The sequence below is a fragment of the Anomalospiza imberbis genome, chromosome 9 (assembly GCF_031753505.1).
Source record: "Anomalospiza imberbis isolate Cuckoo-Finch-1a 21T00152 chromosome 9, ASM3175350v1, whole genome shotgun sequence".
Lineage (NCBI taxonomy): Eukaryota > Metazoa > Chordata > Aves > Passeriformes > Viduidae > Anomalospiza > Anomalospiza imberbis.
Genome location: NC_089689.1, coordinates 11,178,977 through 11,197,622, shown reverse-complemented (window position 1 = coordinate 11,197,622; position 18,646 = coordinate 11,178,977).

The window sequence follows — 18,646 nt, the reverse complement described above, 5'->3', positions numbered from 1 at the left end:
GGGCTGTAACAATGAGAAGCAAAACTCATTGGAAGAGAACACCACCACCACACACTTCTCAGTCACCCCAACTCGTGAACTGCCATAAATGCATTTTAATATTAGTCTCATTTTCAGCTTTGCAGTAGCCTAACAATACAGTTTTCTACAACAAGTTTATAGTATTTTTTTATCCCAGAGATGGGAAGCCATAGTAAAGTTGGGATATACAAATACTTGATCTTTATGGAAAGCAACTAACCTGAAAAGTGCAGACAGCAGCTCACCTGATATCCTTAAAAGCAGAGTATAAAGCAGCACATGAACTTGAGCAACCACAGCTTCAAAGCTGTGATTTATATACACCTCCAGTGAAATAAATCTGATATTATCTCCTGCTGTGCACTGGTATATTAAGCATTCAACAATAATATTTCATGACATGTAGCATACGTGACAAAGAGGCTGGAAGTACATTACACACATGGCTGTAACTCTGGTAAATCACTCCACTGGAGCTCAGCTTCTCTGTCATTCCAGCCAGAAATGACCTACACAACAGGACCACCACTCCAGAGGAAAGTAAATCAGAAACTATGAAAATATTGCAGCGCCCTGCAATACCTTAGCTGACCAATTATCGTGCTCTAATGGAAACCTGGTACACAGCCGAGTTAATTGCAAGAAAAGGACTCACAGGGGTTCTGCCAACCTCCCGGGACTCGGCTCTCCGGAGCGGCTCCCAGTGACGCATCAGCAGAGGAGGTGATTCACAGGAAAACTATTTAGGATGAAAAGCCCAGAAGAGACGGGAGTCTAACGATCAGGGCGATAGCGATCAGGCACAACAGCCATTGTCCTGCCAGAATAAGGACATGAAAAGCCATTAAGGGCTCGGGGCGCTCCGGGCCTCGGGCAGGCCGATGCTGGCGACAGGAGCGGGCACAGAAGCACGGTACGTACGTACCCACAGGGGCCGGGAGATCGCTGCCTTTCTGCTCAGATCGAACAGGAAAACTGTCCCTGCGTTTATAAAATCCTGAGAATCTATGGGCGCATGTGTGTATATCGGTGTGCGTGCAAACATATATCTATATACACACTCAGGGTATTTATTCATAGTGTATTTATATTTTATACATATATATGTATATATATGTATACATATACATGTGTGTGTGTATATGTATACATATACACATATACATGCGTGTGTGTAATAAAAACCACCACTCTGAGCGAAGCCAAGAGCCGCAGAGAGGTGAGCCAAGTCAGTGGTGGGCAGAGGTGGAGCACCCCGGAGCTGTGAAGGCATCACCCGAAGGTGGGGCGGCCAAGCCGGCAGCTCAGCTGATGGGGCTCGACAGCCATGGAGAATTATTCGTCACCAGGACTAAAATTGAGCACGTCCTCTATGACAAAACAAACTTACCTGGGTGCGTGAAGAACCGCAGAGCCAGAGGAGCGGCCGCAGCTCTCGGTCCTGCGCCCCTCGGCTGTGAGGAAGGCTCGGCAGTTCCGCCCCCCCAGCTGCAGCCAATTAACCAGGTAATTAATTGCACCTGGCGCGGCCGGGCTGAGCGCACCTGAGGCACGGACTGAGCCAGCCGGGCCCCTCAGCCACGGCACGAAGCTCACCTGCGCCTCCAGGGCCAGGCAACCACCTCGGGAAGCAAAGAAACACCCCAGAGCAACTCAAAGCACACTAGAAAGATTCCATCTTCTAATACTTAGACACAATACATAAAAGCAGATTTCTTAAACTATTTGAGGTATACGGCTCTGTTGTTTTCTCGTTGTCAGAAACACAAAGTAGATTTCTTCTGTAAATAGCTTCTGGGACTCCAGGCTGCCTTGTTTTCTCTAGCAGTACCTGAGAGATTTGCAAGAGAAAGAAGACAAAATTATAATGCCTCATTCTAAATTTGTGAGGGCCTTGTAAATTTTTTGTCTTATTTAGGTGTTCTGTGGAAATGAACTTCAAAAACATTTCATAACAGGATTCTCAGACTCATCAAGTGGATAAAATTATTCCCATCCTAGTGTACACATTGAGAATTGCCCAGTGCAGATGTATGCAGTCACTAATTAATGAGAATCTCAAAGAACATGGGGGAAATTCACCTGCAAGAGTAAAATACTTGAATAGTCTTTCAGATTCCCACCCTAAATTCTTCAAACCAAAACAAACCAGGTATTCTGACATTTGTAACCTCACTGGTGCTTTGTCTTCTGTGTTGTCCTGTAAAATTTCCCTGGAATAAGAAAGGGCAAGCTAAGTTTTATCAAGTTTTTAATACTGCAGTGCTCTACACTCATACAGCACTACTGCTGGCCCAGTGAAAAAAGAATTGATTCAAAACCCAGCTGGAGAGGAGGTTGAAGTTTTAAAAGGCTTTTACTGCTTGATCCCTTGCTGCTACCTCCTCTTCAAAGCATGGGAAAAACCTAGGGAGAATCTAATAAAACAGAATCAGGCCTCTTGAGATGAATGTCTTATGTTTTCTTTTACCAATTGCCCTTTGAAATTCTTTGATGGATGGCATCCATCGCATAACAGATATGTGGCAAAGAAGTGTGGAAGGCAAAAGACCCATTTTCTGTCCTATTCACATACCATATATGTGTAAATGTTATGAGTGGATGAGTGTCCCTGTAGGCTGGCAGGTACAGTCATTGACATCATTAAACGTATTTCAGATTGACATTTACATAGATAGCTCTTTTATGTCATGGTGCCAAATGCTCGCTTAATACAAAATAAATAAATATAATGTAACTAATGAAACATTTGCTTTCTTATTTTCCAATCAATTCAAATTTAGGAATATTCATACACACACAACCAATAGACTTGCTCTATATAAATAAGACAGCACCTTTAATAAAATACCTACAATAAAAATAATGGGATCTTTTAATGGGCAGTGTTTTAGAGATACAGTTCATGTTTAGTGTAGTAACATAAATCATTAAGGTTTAAGGTTAAATTGCAGCTATCAAGTATCAGGGGTGACTTCACAGTAGAGCCTATTTGACTCAAAACCCCACATCAAAGCCACAATGATGATTTTGAAAACCTTTCCAATCCATTGAGTAATTCCTTCCTAAATAGGAGATAATTTCCTGAAAATTCCATGCAGTGTACATTTCCATTATAAGAAAACTCTTGTATCTAGTTAATAAATAAGCAAAGCAGCAGTGAATTTATTGACTGTATGTCAAAGATGTTTTAAAAATCCTTTCTGAATGTCAAATGGTCTTTCATTTCCCCACCTTGAGATTCCTGTCTCTATTCTTTCTCTATATTTCATGTCTACTTGTTCTTTCAACCTCCTTGGAGTGCAGCCAGGCTCTCAGCCTCCAGTATGAATGTGCTGCTCTATTCCTGTTTGATCTTCCTCCCTTGATGTGTCAGTTTCTTTGTGGCCTGCCTACTTGTCAAACCATTTTCACTCTTCAAAACTTTTTATGAATTTTTAAAAAGCAATGCAGATCTCAATACATTTGATGAATTTTTCAAGAGCTAATCACACTCAAATATCACAAACATTGCTGTTCATGTGTTAATATACTAAGGACAAACATTTATTTACAAATTTCTTTGCCTAAACCAGTCAGACAGCAACAAAATAGATCACAAATACACTGAGTGGTAGGTAAAAGGGAGAATGCACCTCTTCTAGCTGTAATGGAAGCAACTAACTGTTCAAAATGTGAAAACCAGGGAGAACCATAGTTAAGTGTCTATGTCCACAAGCAAAAACCTGAACTATAAATCTTAGCAATACAAAAGACAGGCAAAAGAAGAAATAACAGGCAATTTTCACTTAAAATACATATTTAAAAAAAAAAAAACATATAGTGGTGCAACTCCTTGTTACGAGGTGGCTTCATCCTTCTATGATATAGATCAGGGCTTCTTATCAGCTCAAGTATGTGATATCCTTCACACAGTAGTCCATCCATATGCATGCATAATGCAGAGACCAATAGATGAATAAACTGTTTGCTAAAGGTCATAAGAGATTACTGACAAGACATTTTTTGGAGGTTAGTATGCTTTTCAGATGGTTAAAATGACTCTTGTTATGAGTTTCTCATACAAGCATACATCATATACATCAACATACAATGTTCCCTGGGTCAGATGGGAAAATAAATCCTAGAATGCTACAATAAAGGATGTCTAATCTCTAGACAGGAAACAATTTAAAATATTATATTAGTGAGGTTGTAAATAATGTTGTTTACTTTTAAACTAGAGTCAGGAATGCCATCAGACAAAAGCTATCAATTAATCTAAAATAACTCATTATGCCCTTTCCCAAAGAAGGCCACAAAAAAGCATACTTAACTGAAATGTGCAATATGAAAAAATACTGCTAATGTCTCTTGGAGTCAGTGATACAGGAGGAGACAAGATAAGTGAATTTAAGGGAAAAAGTATATATACTAAGTTGTAATAAAGCAGGTTTTAATATACAGAACATTCCAGCCAGGAAATGGTCTGTCCTTCCAGGATGTTGAGGGGGTTTGTCATAACCTGTTCCATGCTAACCTGAGGACAACACTTATTCTCAGACCACATCACAGGATATGTTACCGTCTAGCTATAGCATGACATTTTTGAATTGTATGCATTCTATAACACTAACACTGCATAAAGGGTCCCAAATAAATTAGTAGAGTCTACATGTAAAATAAACTCTTTTTCAGTAGTCATCTCTCTCTTAGATTTCCTGTCCCAATTGTAGAAGACACAACATGAATATTATATTTTTTTTTCAAGTAAGTTTATGTGTCAATGAGACCTATGTAATATTGCTTGCTTTAGTGTATTCAATTTTTATTTTCCATTTTAAAGTGCAGATGCTGGTACACGAATATGACATTTTTGTTTTCACATAAGAGAGCTAGAGTAAGTATAGTAATGTAGTGAAAATAGATTTTAGTTTCGAAACAAGAATAATTCCTGGAAATGGATTAATAGAATGGTTGGGGTGGACATATGCCAAGAGCAGGATGTTGGTACAAACTCAATATCTGTCAAGGTTGAAATGTATCAATTTGTCTGTTCCACTTTACAAATCACTCTGATATCTGCACATTGAGGGATCAGGTTCTCAAAGGCATTAAAGTTACTAGTTCCCATGGAATAGATTTGAAAATTGGTGAAAAGAAATTTTTACAGCAAACTTGATTCATGACCACTGACTTTTATATCCCATCAGAAACAATGGCCTTAAACGAATCTTTCAGAGCAAAGAGAAGGTTGATTAAGTTAAATAATTATTAGTTCCATTGTTATAAACCACAACTTGAGCAGGCAGCCACGGGGATGCTATTTTTTCAAACCCCCAAATTCATCATAAGTAAACAAAATGTATTTTTGAAATTATTATTAAAATTTTCATTTTTTGTTTACTAAACAAAAAAAATTTGGTCTGCACCATATTTGACACAGGTGAACTGTATCAGCACTCAGAGGGGATGCATGGAAGAAGAACCTAACAAACTGTGGTATATTTAGCATTACTGAATCATCCCTTAATGACTCCAGAGATTTGACTTTCTTGCTTATGAGGTTAAAAATAGTTTCCTTTGAGATGATTGATGTGATCAACCAACAATCAATTACAAATTGTCCTGTTAAAAAACAAAATACAAAATATTGAGGAGGAAGGAAGTGTAAATTTACATCTATTAGCGACTTAGAGCACTCTCAGAAACAGCTGGATGAGAAAAACAAGGCTTCTAAAATAGGGTGAAATCAAATAAGAACCATGTTGTGTTAGAAAAAGTTGGCATCTGAGACAAAGATAATTATGAAATTTCTTCATCTCTTACCTTAGATTTCATTAACTGAAGTTTTGCTCTTATTTAAAAAAAAAGTGATGATAAAAATGAGTTCTAAGTGACCCTGAGAACAAAAAGTTTTTTAGAAAGTTAATGTCACTTAGAAGGTTATTAATAATCAAGTCCTAGGAAGTACCTGACATAATATTAATTTTAGCTATGTGGATTCTAGAACATTCATTAGCCTTCTTTATTGTCAAATAATTTTACTGAAATTCTGTAGAAGCAGTAGATTGTAGCATGGATATCAAGAAAAAATCACTCATCTCCCTCCCTGCTTCACCCTTCACCATAGATTTCACATGCCAAGTACATAATTAAACCTTACAGTATCATTAAAAAACTTAATATTTCCTTGCCATGGTGCTGTTGGCAGAGTCAACACACTGCAGTGGAGAGTTTGCTACCTTTAAAATGTCTATGACAAGAAATCACAAATTTCAAATGCCTCAGGGGTGCATGGGATGTCTAAATAGGGACTTCACATATTCAAGCCATTTTTTCAAAGGGGATCATTTCTGTTGTCAGTCTTGGAAGAACAATGATGGCAGGTCATTATGGGATAAAAATGTGATAGAAATTGAATCCTGCTCTGACTGTCAGAAATGTCAAGACTGGATTTCATTCATTTTGGTAGAGGCTTTCCTTACACAGAAATATGTTTCTCACTGTGCCTTTCGATGTGTAAACATTTGTGTACAAACACACACTTTGAGGCAACTTGCAAAACAAGTCATTCCCACAGGTAAAAAAATTATAGTGTTAGTTCCTCCTGATGGTACTATTTGCATGTATTATTTATTCCTGAGCACAATACTCAGTATTGAGCAAGCAGGATGTAATCAATTGATAGTCATCACAACTCTGAAAGTCATAATCTACAAAGAAGCTGTTTTCAAGCCCTGGCTGTCAATGCAACCTAGCTCTGTAGTGCTCAGACTAGACTAGCAGCTAGACTGAAAAAGCCTACAGATGGTAGGTTATGCCTTGGTATACTATATTTTTATAATATTTAGGTTTATTTCATAAACCAACAGGTTTTGCTCTTACTGTCATTTTTTATATTACTATTATGCAAATACAAAAAGAGCTATGCAAACAGGAACTGCTCACCTTTCTGCTGCCTACACCCAGCCAGATACAAAATACAGAGACATTATTTAATGCCTATGTTAATTCCCAAGTTTTTAGCTGAATAGGCATAAGAGCCTACACACTGTAGTAAATTGGGGCCAGTGTCTTCAAACAGAGCTGTGAAAAAAATAGATGGGGATAAAACTGTTACATTTTGTCATTCTGCTTTTAAAGGGTAGGCAAGGCGTATTCTAATTGGATGAAGAGGCTATGAAAAAACACCCTAAAAGGCCGAAGTATGCAACTGAAAGGAAAATAAAGTGCAGCAAAAGTTATTTAAATAAAAGGAATGGAGAAAAAAATGATTAAAAGAAGTGAATAGTTCTCTTTGCTGTTAAAAGCAGAAAGTTTGGAAAATTTGTTCATGTTTTTCTGTGATTACATTATTTTTCATGTATACATATGAGCATACCTATAAACATGAAAGAGAGGAAAGGGACATTTCAATAGGCTTGTATAAAGAATTTGGGATTACTATATTACTAAATTTGGGGTGCAGACATAGATAAGAATAAAAATCCAGCACATGTGAGTATTGGTTTTTTCCTACTTCCAGCCATCTTTTTGTTATCTTTTTTTCCAGACACAAACTGAAGAAAACAGCCTATATACCTATACATCCTTCCATAAATTAAATCTTAATGTGGCATATCAAAACAAGCCACTGGAATAGCTGTAGAATACAGCTTTAAATTATTACAGCATTATGCTGTCTGAGCTGAGCAGTGGACAAATTGCTAACAAAATAAAAGCTGTGTAGTTCATTGCAAGGAAAACTTTTTTGCTTGGCTTTCACAGTGGTTTTGTGATGGGAAGAAAAAGTAAAGGTTGCAATACCACAGACAAATGGACCCACATTCCACTTCACAAGAAGCAATGGATCTGTTCCTTCTCATCAGCAGTCAGAAGCAGGAAACCTTAGAGGAGGAGGGCAATCAAAAGGGGTTTCTGTCTATGTTGACTCCTAAATACCAAATACAATATTTTTTCTCAATTGCCAGAGTCATGTCCTCAGATTACAATTACTAATTTATTCTGAGCAGATTACTGAAAAGCTTTATATTCCACATTCACTAAATACTTACATCAGTATTAGAAGTTTGTTCTATCCTAAACACCAGCACAACTTCCTTTGCCTTCTTATTAGTTAGGATACTGCAAAATCTTGAGAATATCCTGTAAGAATTGGAGATTGCCAAGCTTTAGATGAAAAATTCATTGGATCATTCTTTCCTGGAATACTTTCTCACAATAAAAGGTAATTCTTAGAGGCTAACAGATCAGTTTTGGAACTTAACCCAGATGACTTAGAGCATTGAAGTAGTTCATGTAGGAAATCAGGTAAAATAAAATTAAATCTCTATGGAATTAAAAGTCCTAAAGAAAGATCTATGTATTATAGCCCTGTTTTTATCAGGGATCTAAGTATTTGCAGTAGTGGATGGTCAACAAAATTGTTATGTTCTATAACAAGGTTATTCAAATCACAGACATTGGTAGGGACCTAAACTTTGAATAAATTTGGCCTAGATCTTCCCTGCTCCTGTTTCTTGGCACCAAAAGGTCTCACCAATGAAAATACCATTTCTTAGAGATCCTAGGATCTTTTTGTCAAAATGCCTTCCCAGACAGCATGTCTTTTCAGAAAGAGAGCAGAGGTGCTATTTTAATTACCATGTGAATTGTAGTAGTTGATCAAATGAGTTATTCCACTGACTGATTCTGAGGAACAGGCTGAAGGTCAATCAATGGACAGTGACTTTCTACCTTTGCTTCACTGTCATCTTTGTATGGATTTTTTCTTTTGCAGTTGACCTTCCAGCTCTGGATTCCTGCTCTACATACTCCAAGGTACTTCAGTCTTCATAATTCACCTGAACTGGCTCTTGTTCAGTAGTGAAGTTTGAAACCTTAATTTTCTTAGTAGGATAATTTTAAGTGCAATTTTAAAAGATCTTTCAAAGTTATTTTAGCTTCCTAGTCTTTCAAGCAAATTAGATAAGATTAAATTATTTTATTCTGTATGATGCAATTGTGAGCATTTAATGGAATCTGTCTCCCATTTATTATTATTACTTTCTTATCTCTTTGTTCTAAAAATTGCACACTGTTAAAGATGATTGTATATCAAAGTAATTTCATCATTAAAAGCCTCCTTATAGCCTGTGCTACAGTAACAGTCTAGAACTTGTATTTTGTTGAACCAGCTAAGAAAAATCTGCAGCATGGAGCCCTCTACAAACCCTTCACTTGTGCATATTTCCCTCCTGACATCAGAGGACCGGGTTTCACATTGGAGTAGGTTTTCAAGTCGACCTTGCAGGTATAATCTCAGTGTGAAAACTTAGGGAGACAAGGGAAAGAAAAAGAATATGCTGTAGATTAAGGGTCAGATAATACTCCAAGTCATCGTGATAAAGTTTCAGAACTGATCTATTCGTTTCCAAGAATTACCTTCTATCATAAGAAGGTGTTCAAAATAAGGATAAGTCCCAGTGAACTTTTCATCTGAAGTTTGGTCGAGTTCAATTTTTTTCTCTTTGATAATTGTCCCAGAGAAAATGGATTAAAAAAAACTTAAATAAGATCAGAAATAGACTATCAAATCAAGTTACAAAACAATCAATCTTTCTGCTACTTAGCTATGCTACAATGTAATTTCCATGGCAAAGCTGTTCCTACCATTAATTACCTCACAATCCTCTTTGGATATTTTCATGTTGCTGTCACAAAACAGTCAATAAAAATAGCATAAACTGTTGTTGCTACTGGTTATGTTCACCGACCAACAAATAGACTTTCTTCTATATCACACAGTCATCTCAAATGAATGTTTCTCTATGGCTGCTGCTTTAGCTAACATAGTCAGTAACCTCAGCTGTATTGTGTGCTTATTAATTAACATTATACTAAGAAAATTACCATTTATTTAAGAGATCTCTTCCATGAACTATCAAAAATCTTGAAAATGAGGACTTCTTTGCCAAGGTGTGTTTAGAACAAAACACATCTCTGCTCTTGGCTAAATTCTAAGTCACAAATAATGCCAAAACAAGCGAGTGATTTTTTTTTTCAAGACTATTTATAGTTCTTTTAAATAATAAAATGGGGGAACTGGTTCCCTAAGAAAAGTGTCAAAGGTGATTCTAGTGACAGAAGTCAGAAGCTCACCGTACTTGACTTGTGATTCAGCATTCATCTCCAGGCAAGAAAATGTTGGTTAATTAAAGGCTGTGCTAATTTTCAGTTCTAGTTTCAAAAATCAGTTCATAACAATGTTTGAAAAACTGAAACATCATTCACACCAAAACAACCCATTTTTAACCAACATTTCATATCAAACTATTTCCATAGGAGAAAAATAATATTGACGTGAATTAGTTTGCTAGAAATACAGTTTCTTTTTCTTATTTTCTTTTAAATTAAAAGAATGCATTTGGGAATGACAGCTGGATTTTCGGGGGGTGTGATGTTATTTATCAACTTCAAGGACTTAATTTTTAAATTTTTGTGTGACACCAAAAACATCTGTGTTTTTTATCTTGGATGCTTCTCTCATATAAAGATATTGACTTTACTCAGTTACTCAGATAAAGATATTAAGATTGGCACAAGAATATATTATGGCTATTTAAATACCAGAACCATGTAGGTAGCAAGATTAAATAGAAATATTGTAAAAAATAATCTAGTCCATCACAGAAAATTCTGCAACATCAGATTGACAGTTCACAAATATGTAAACTCTACTGAAAATAATCATATTTTTAACTTTGAGACACCTTTTTTAGATATACTTTTGAACAATAAGACAGTTACTAATATAAAATATGCTTTCAGAATTAAGGTTTGGAGATTAAAAAATTCCATCTTTTCAATTAAAATTAAAGTCTGTGAGGATTTCTGAGTTCCTGGTACAACCTCAGATCTCTCATTTATCTTTAAATCTCAGTCATATAATAGCATACTGATCACATTAGGAGTCTTGTTTGGGGAAATTGTAAGTAATCACATAAGTAGGGATACCATTACTATGTAGGCACACAAAACAGGCAGAAAAATGGGGGAATTTTAATGTTGCAGCTTTTGTTTTGCCATTTCCAAGCTGTGAAGTACTTGACTGCATGCTTCCAATAGTGTTTATACTAACTACATAGATTAAAATATTCTCATCCCTGGATCTTTATCTTATATTACTTCTCTGTGCTGAATAGCACAGATGGTACCTGATGCCTCATCCTCAATGCTTTTTTTTTTTTTTTCCTGAGGGTGTTTAATAAACCTAAAATTCCTGGCTTGTTCTAGTTTCCACTAAAAAAAATGGGAATGTTCATTTTGGTCTAAGTGCTAGAAAAATCCAACCAACAATTAGAAAGCACATTTGTATGATTTCTGACATGTGATCCAGCAAATAATTACACTTCAATTGTTCTCTACTACATCTTATTTATTTTTCCTGCACTGTTACAGGAAAGGGAAAAAATTCATCATAGGAAATTTAGAGAATTCCTCTCATCTGCATCTTGTAAAGTTACTTTTGTTTTCTTTTTCTAAATGTATGTAGCCCCCATACCTAATGTATACTTCCAATTATTATAATCATGTAACTGTAATTCAAATGATACAGAACTCCTATAGTCAACTGTCCAAAGGCAAAAAAACACCAACTGACCCAGTCTGAACTAACAAACAATAGTAAATAAAATAAGTTGCCCCAGTCTAAACAACAACAACATCCTAATTTTATATTTTCTGTGGTTTTTTTTCTTTCCTTGAGCAGTGTTTTGATATTCAAAATTTCCTTCATATTGTCATGGACTAAATCTATATTGAAAAAATACAACAAAAATATATTAACATATGAATAGTACAATTTTCTACATTCAAAAAAGTCAAACACGATTCACTATCGACAAGACCTGAAAATAGATCAATATCTATCATGGTAATAATAATTATAATTTCTATTTCAATATGTAATGTTTTTCCCTGTCAGGCCCAGACCAAAGTCAATGCAAACCATTGCTGAATCACTGGATAATTAAATATAGTAAACATATTTCATTTGGTTTTATATCCTGGAATTTTATTCTATTGCCATATGGTTTTTGCTTTCTGCATAAATGACAGATGATAAAATGTGGACCCATCTCTAGTTTATTGCAGAGAAATAGTTTGCCAAACCCTTTATTACTAATTTTTAAGTATAGTTAACATGTGATTAGTGCAGATCTGAGGAATGAGATCAAGTTTCTGGGTTATAAGAAAGAATAAAACCATGATTTATGTTCAATGCACAATTTTAGAAATTAATTCCTTGACCAAAGCCCAACATTACTATTACATGAAGTTCTTTCAATGCCTCAAAGAGAAAAAGCAAGGTACAAGCATCCAGCACACACGCCAAATCTGTAAATTTTATGAGACAACAGGCTCATAAAATTACCATTAACCCGTAATTTTACAACCATAGCTGATGAAGAGTTAAACAGATTGATCATCCCAGGCAAGATCCAGATCTATTTTGCAATACTGCAACAAAGCATGTGCAAAACTGATACGGTGTGGCACTCGCCAAAAATACTTCCCAGAATTCTGGTTCTGTATTGAGGTTGCACGTCATAGCTAAAATTAAAGTACATTTTGCCCACTACAGGCTACATGTGAAGGAAGTGTGAGAAATCAGCTGTGTAGTCCTTTCCACTTATTTTGAAGCAATTCTTCCTTTACAATGTGCTTCAAACTGCAGCACTGACATTTTCACCTTTGAACTGGCCAGAAGCTGCACAGACTGAGCCAGGATTTCTCTGTTGTGTCCATTTGGGATCAATGGGAAGAAGCAGGATCTTCATCTTTCCTCAACAAGGCACCTGCACAGAAGTCCCAGCCAGGACAGGCATGGGAGTGGGAACATCTGACCATGGCCTCTCTTCACTTGCTCCAGAAGGATGGAAGGAGTGACTTGTGCTTCTCCAGAGACACCTGGCATTGCTGCAAGGCTTTGCAAGGCACAGCTACATACAAAGTGCTTCCAGAAACAGGACCCATCCAGATGCACAGCCCTTTTTCTCTTCTCCCCTGTAGGCCAAAACCTGACCTTATTTACCTTAGGTAAATGTACCATCTGCAAAATGTGAGTTGGCTAAAAATGTGTTTAAATGCTCTCCTATTCCTGAGGGAAAGAGCTCTCTTAAGAATATTGCCAAGGAAACTGGAGCCATTTTCATGCAAAAGGCAGACTGCCTGGAAAGGCAGAAAGCAGCACAACAAAAAAGCCCTTTGTGTTGTATTTCCTACCCCTGTAGTACCAACAGGCTAAGTACTTAAAACATCCAAGAGTAGGAGAACAAAACCTAAAATTGGTTCAATTTAAAACTAAGTGAAAAGTAACATTATTTTCAAATATATATATTGTTCTATCTAGCAGAGGGACACCACTGCTTGAGAGTTTGAAATAAGGAAAGGCTGTCACTTTCAACACTAACATTCAATAGAAAGTTTAAAATTAGACCCTATTTAATATAAGCAAGGAAGATATTTCCAACGCAGTCTGCTATCAAAACTGGTCTGTCTGTAGCTCTTTGAGAGTGCAGATTGTGCATTAGCTTCTCAATATTAGAATGTGAGTGGACCAAAACAGTGAGATGATCCTGGTGCCTTAACCCCGAGTTTGCAGAGGTTATAGACAAGTTCACTGTAGGTACAACTTATTTCCTTGCTCTTAACAAGAATTTCTGGGAGCAACATTTTAGGTTATCAGTCTATTTGCATTACTTATACAAGAAGAAAAGTAGAAAAGGTAGAAAAGTAATAGATTTGGTATCTATTGTAATCCCACTGCTGGGGTTTTCTTTATCTAGTTCTCTTAGGTTGGCTGGTTTAGATTTTTTGGGTCTTTTTGGGATTTTTTAACTTTGTAAGCACCGTTATTACATGCAAAAAATATTACTTCGAAACAGTAGTTTCATTGAAAGACACTGAAAAATGTGCCGCCATTACAGAATTTACTGAAGAAAAACAACGATTGCCTCTACTGTGTCTTACTCAGTCACCATCACAGCCGTTAATATAAAATTAAATGGAAAAAACTATGCAGCACAAGAAAATAACTTCTCCTGGTTTCCTATTCTCATCATTAATACTGAAGAGACTGATTCATATTAAAGGAACTCCAGAAATATTTCTGGAGGCTCTTTAGGCGTATATATATGTTTCATTGTGTTTTGCTAGATTCAAAGATGCTCTCAGGGCTTTACCCTGGTCCCAGTTGAGCTGATGTAATGATTCTCACTGGTGAGTGCTGATATCAGGCGTATTATCAGTAAAATTCATACAACATCACAGAGCAATAGTTTGTTCTAATTTGAAAAAATGGTAAAGAATCTCTGTTACTCTGGTTTTTCTGGCAAAAATACAAGAGCCCTTTGCCTTGGAAAGAGAACAAAACCCAAGAATTTAATGTGGCTTCAAAATGTGATAGGAGCTCTGGAGTTGCAATTTTTTTCATTATTGGACATGGAATGTACTTTCTAATTAATTCCCCAAGAATACATTTGAAACAGGAACAGACTGTGTACTCAGTGCTTTACTCTCTGCAAGCCTGGAGCTCTAAGGTAGGCTGTGACTGTTTCCTACTGAGTTGTTGCAGAAACACTTCCTTTAATATCAAGCTCTGTGTTAATTTGTGATGGAAAATAACAGGATTATTAGGGGCTATTAACAGATTATTTTGACTTTTAACCAGGATAAATCTCAATGATGTGAAACAAAATCAACATTTTCTGAAATGCTGTCATTTACCCTAACAAGTCCAATCTTGCATTGGAACTACAAAAGATTTTAATTTTTTTTAAAGTTTGTTTGGGTTTTTGCTTTTTTATTTTTAATATTACTGTAATGAAGCAGTAGCTATCAGATTAAAAAACAAAATGCCACCAAAATTCAGCGCCCTGTATATTCTTTGGAAGCAGGAAATCATGAGTGAAGTGTGTAGATCTTGGTACTTCTCAATAGCCACATCAGTCCTGTTTCCCTGGAGTTATTTTCATAATGGACTTCTTATTGTCTGCAATTTTTTTCCCTTATTGTTAAGATATCATTATTCAGAGACATTCCTTCACCTCCACTCAGGCAAATACATGACCCTCAGTGTTCATGTGACCACTGCAGCCACAAGGCCAGATGTAAATGCTTATACTTCGGGGCTTTTTTTTTGCAAAAATAAATGGTGGTCACCTGAGAACAGGCATGCCTGCTCTGTGTGGGCACTACCAGACATTCAGGAGATTTGCCCCTTGATAACTGATTCTTGTTTGCATTTTAAATCAGACATTGCAGACTACAAAGAAAAGACACTTTAAAGAAAAATTAAGACAGGATACATTATAAATCCTGTCTCCAGACTTGATATGAATCAGTACCTTAACCTTTTTAATAACCTTCTAACTCATCAATATTGCCCAATGGGGCAAATTATTTTCTAATCTCTGATTTTCTGTTGAACATAAAAAACATATTTTAACTTATTTGAGGTTCTTACTTGCAAATTACGTATCACTATTCCATATGCAATACCTTTCTTCTGGAATCCTTTTGATGGATTCCTCTTTAGTGTTCCTTTCATCAAAGTTGGTATTTCATGTCAGACCAATACTGTGTTTCTGAGGTGATTTTTTTTTTCTTTTTTTCTTTTTCTTTTTTCCTTTTTTTTTTTTTTTTTTTTTTTTTTTTTTTTGAGGGAGTGGTTATGGGTGTTTTTTTATTTTCATATGTCAACATTGTTTAAAGTCCTTCGGTTTAGCCTCACAGCTTTTCCCAGTTGGATTAAGGTTAAAATGGACTTCATGGAGTTTTAGGTCTACAAAGCATAGAAGTGAAATTTCAGATAAGGTCCAATATGCACATCAAGGTAAATAATTCATCTAAGCAAATATCTCAGTTCTAGAATACGTTCCATAAAAAACTCTGTAACATCAATTTTTACCTTGCTTAATTGGACAATTGTTCCTAAGAGCCTTGTTTCACCAGCCCCCAGCTAACAGAGGCAAATAGCCATGGCACTGAGACTGAGGCAGTGAGAAGCTGTACAACTCTCCATCAGCATGGAGCTCATCTCCTCACTGGCTCTATGCACAGCACTCCACAATTTGCACTGCTCCATGGCCAGTCCAAGTGCAGAGGCCCTGGGCAGGGATGAACAACCTTGTATTATGCCCTCCAATGCCAGCCTGATTTTTCATTCCCGCTGCACCTCGTGTTGATGACTCCTACATTGCTGCTGGGTTTTCCTGCATACTAATCAGGTCAAACCCTTATCAAGCAAAATCTTCTGCATTTGCATATGATAGAGCCATGCTGCTGCTTGTAATCAGCAAAGTGCATGTGCAGCTTCTTAATACAGATTCAAGCCTATGCCATCATTCCTTCAAGGTGAAAAATCGACTTCTGATTCTGCTCCTCATTCAATGCTCTTTAGGTCTCATTTTGATCAAGATTAAAATTTTATGATCTTTTTGAGGAAGACAGTTAAGATATTTACCACTTCATCATTATAGAAGAATGTATATGAAAATATGCTGACACATAAATGAGTTTCACCCTATAAATATTTTGGAAGCTGTATCCTCAGCTAAATGCTTCCTAATCATATGACACCCTTTAAATTATAAAGGGTCTAGGTGTAGCTAGACCTGATAGTGGTCTACACATATGCAATTACCAATGACAATTAAGAGAAAATAAAATCCCCTAGGTTACAGTTTAAAGCCTGCTATAAATTCTTAAAAATGTTTTCAGAAGCTTACATCAGAAAAAAATGTTAGTTGTGTAGACTAATATTCTAGAAAAAAAAAAGATAAATAATGTGGAATAATGACACTGCAGGAAGAGGTAGAGAACTCTCATTACCTGTTGAGAATGTTTTACTTTTCAATCTCAGCTCTGAAGATACCAACTTTCAGCAAAGGGACTGATATTAGCATATAATCAGTGGTTTTGTACATATACCCACAATCATTTAACCCACTTAGTATTCTTATCAAGGGAGAGTGACATTCAAAGTAAATGTAAACAAATTACTCTTACTTGGGTAGTACTTGAGCCAGAGCCTTTGTCACATGGCTCAGTACAGAGGTATGGATGTCATCAAGTGGGCTCCCAGCAGAGCTCTGAGACAGGAAGGTGACAGAAGAGAGTTATGAAAACAGGAAGGAATGTTTGGCACTCTGCTGTATTAAACCAGAGACTATGAACTTTAAATAAATTTTGTCCTAGGGTACACTTGGAGAGCTTGGGGCAGGCTTTGACAGCAGAAGAGAAAATCTAGCCATTTCTTGTATAGGAATAATACACTGCCCTTTTTTTCTTTTCAAGGAAAAAGTTAGATACCTTACTATAATGAGGGGACAGAGATGTTGCTGAAATAGATCTTTCCGGTGTGATTTTTAACTTCTGAGTCCATCCAGGCTGGAATGTAGGGCAAGAAAGAATAATGTTCCAGGGTCCTAATGCAGGAAGGGAAGAGCAGAAATACTTGTGAACATCTAATGTTCTTCAAAGCAACTGCTTTTTTTCAGATTTTTGGTCAAAATAGTATAGAAATTTTGCTTTTGTTTCAGTTCCAGGAAAGCTTTTCCCGTTCTATCTTAAAATGCGTATTTATCAAGTTAACATTGGTACTTTCATCTGCTGGATCTACCTGCAATTTAGCATCTTTAAGAGTAGCTGGAAGAGTTTTACTGCTGTCAAATCTCTGATTGAGTCTGCAAGATTAGAAAATCCCATTTAAAAGATTTTTCACACAAATGTATAGTATTTTTAGAGACATGCTCATTTTTAGAGATATGCTTATTTCCAGCATTGCAGTGTCTAGAATTAGTTTTAGCTACAGTGGAAATAAAATATTCTTTGGTCAGATTGTGGGCTTAGCAGAAAGTGCTGAGTCTGCTTTCATCAAGAAATTCTATCCATAAATAACATTATTTTTCAGAGATAACAGCAAACAGAATGTAGTGCCAACAGAGGAAGCCTGAATCTGACTTACTGAGGCATTCAAGCAGTATGGAGGAGTGATATAATAATTTCAAAAAACTTTCTGCTCTCTGGCTAAAATGTTTAGTGTTTGGACAAAATAAACCTATTTTTAAACTGGATTGTGTAACAAAGGCATTCTTGGTACAAAATAGAAGGATCTTAAGTTTAGCATTACCACTGTAGTTACAATGGCTAATGACCATGCAATCAGTGATAACCCACCACTCAAGCTATGAGGAATTATCAATACAGTTTATCCATTTTGAATCCAGAGAAGAGAAGCCAAAGAAAATGCACATTTTTTTTTTCTAATGGAAGCAAGGAGCCATGAAAAAGTAATTCAGTGCTAAATGTCTTAGTTATTTGCTTATTATGTGGCTCCTTTCACAGAAACCCTGGAGTAAAACTAATTATAGTGAAATTAAAAGCATTACATTTTGGTAAATATTTGTCAAAGATCATTGAAACTATAATTATTTGTTGGTATCAGAATAGCCCTTACAAACTCCCAAGTTCCATTAAACCAATCATATTCATGGAATATATTTCCGCTGCACAAAAACTTGTAAACTAGAAAATGAAAAAAACAGAAGAGGCAGACAGAATAATTGTGGTTTGGTAACATGTAAATGGGAACAAAATG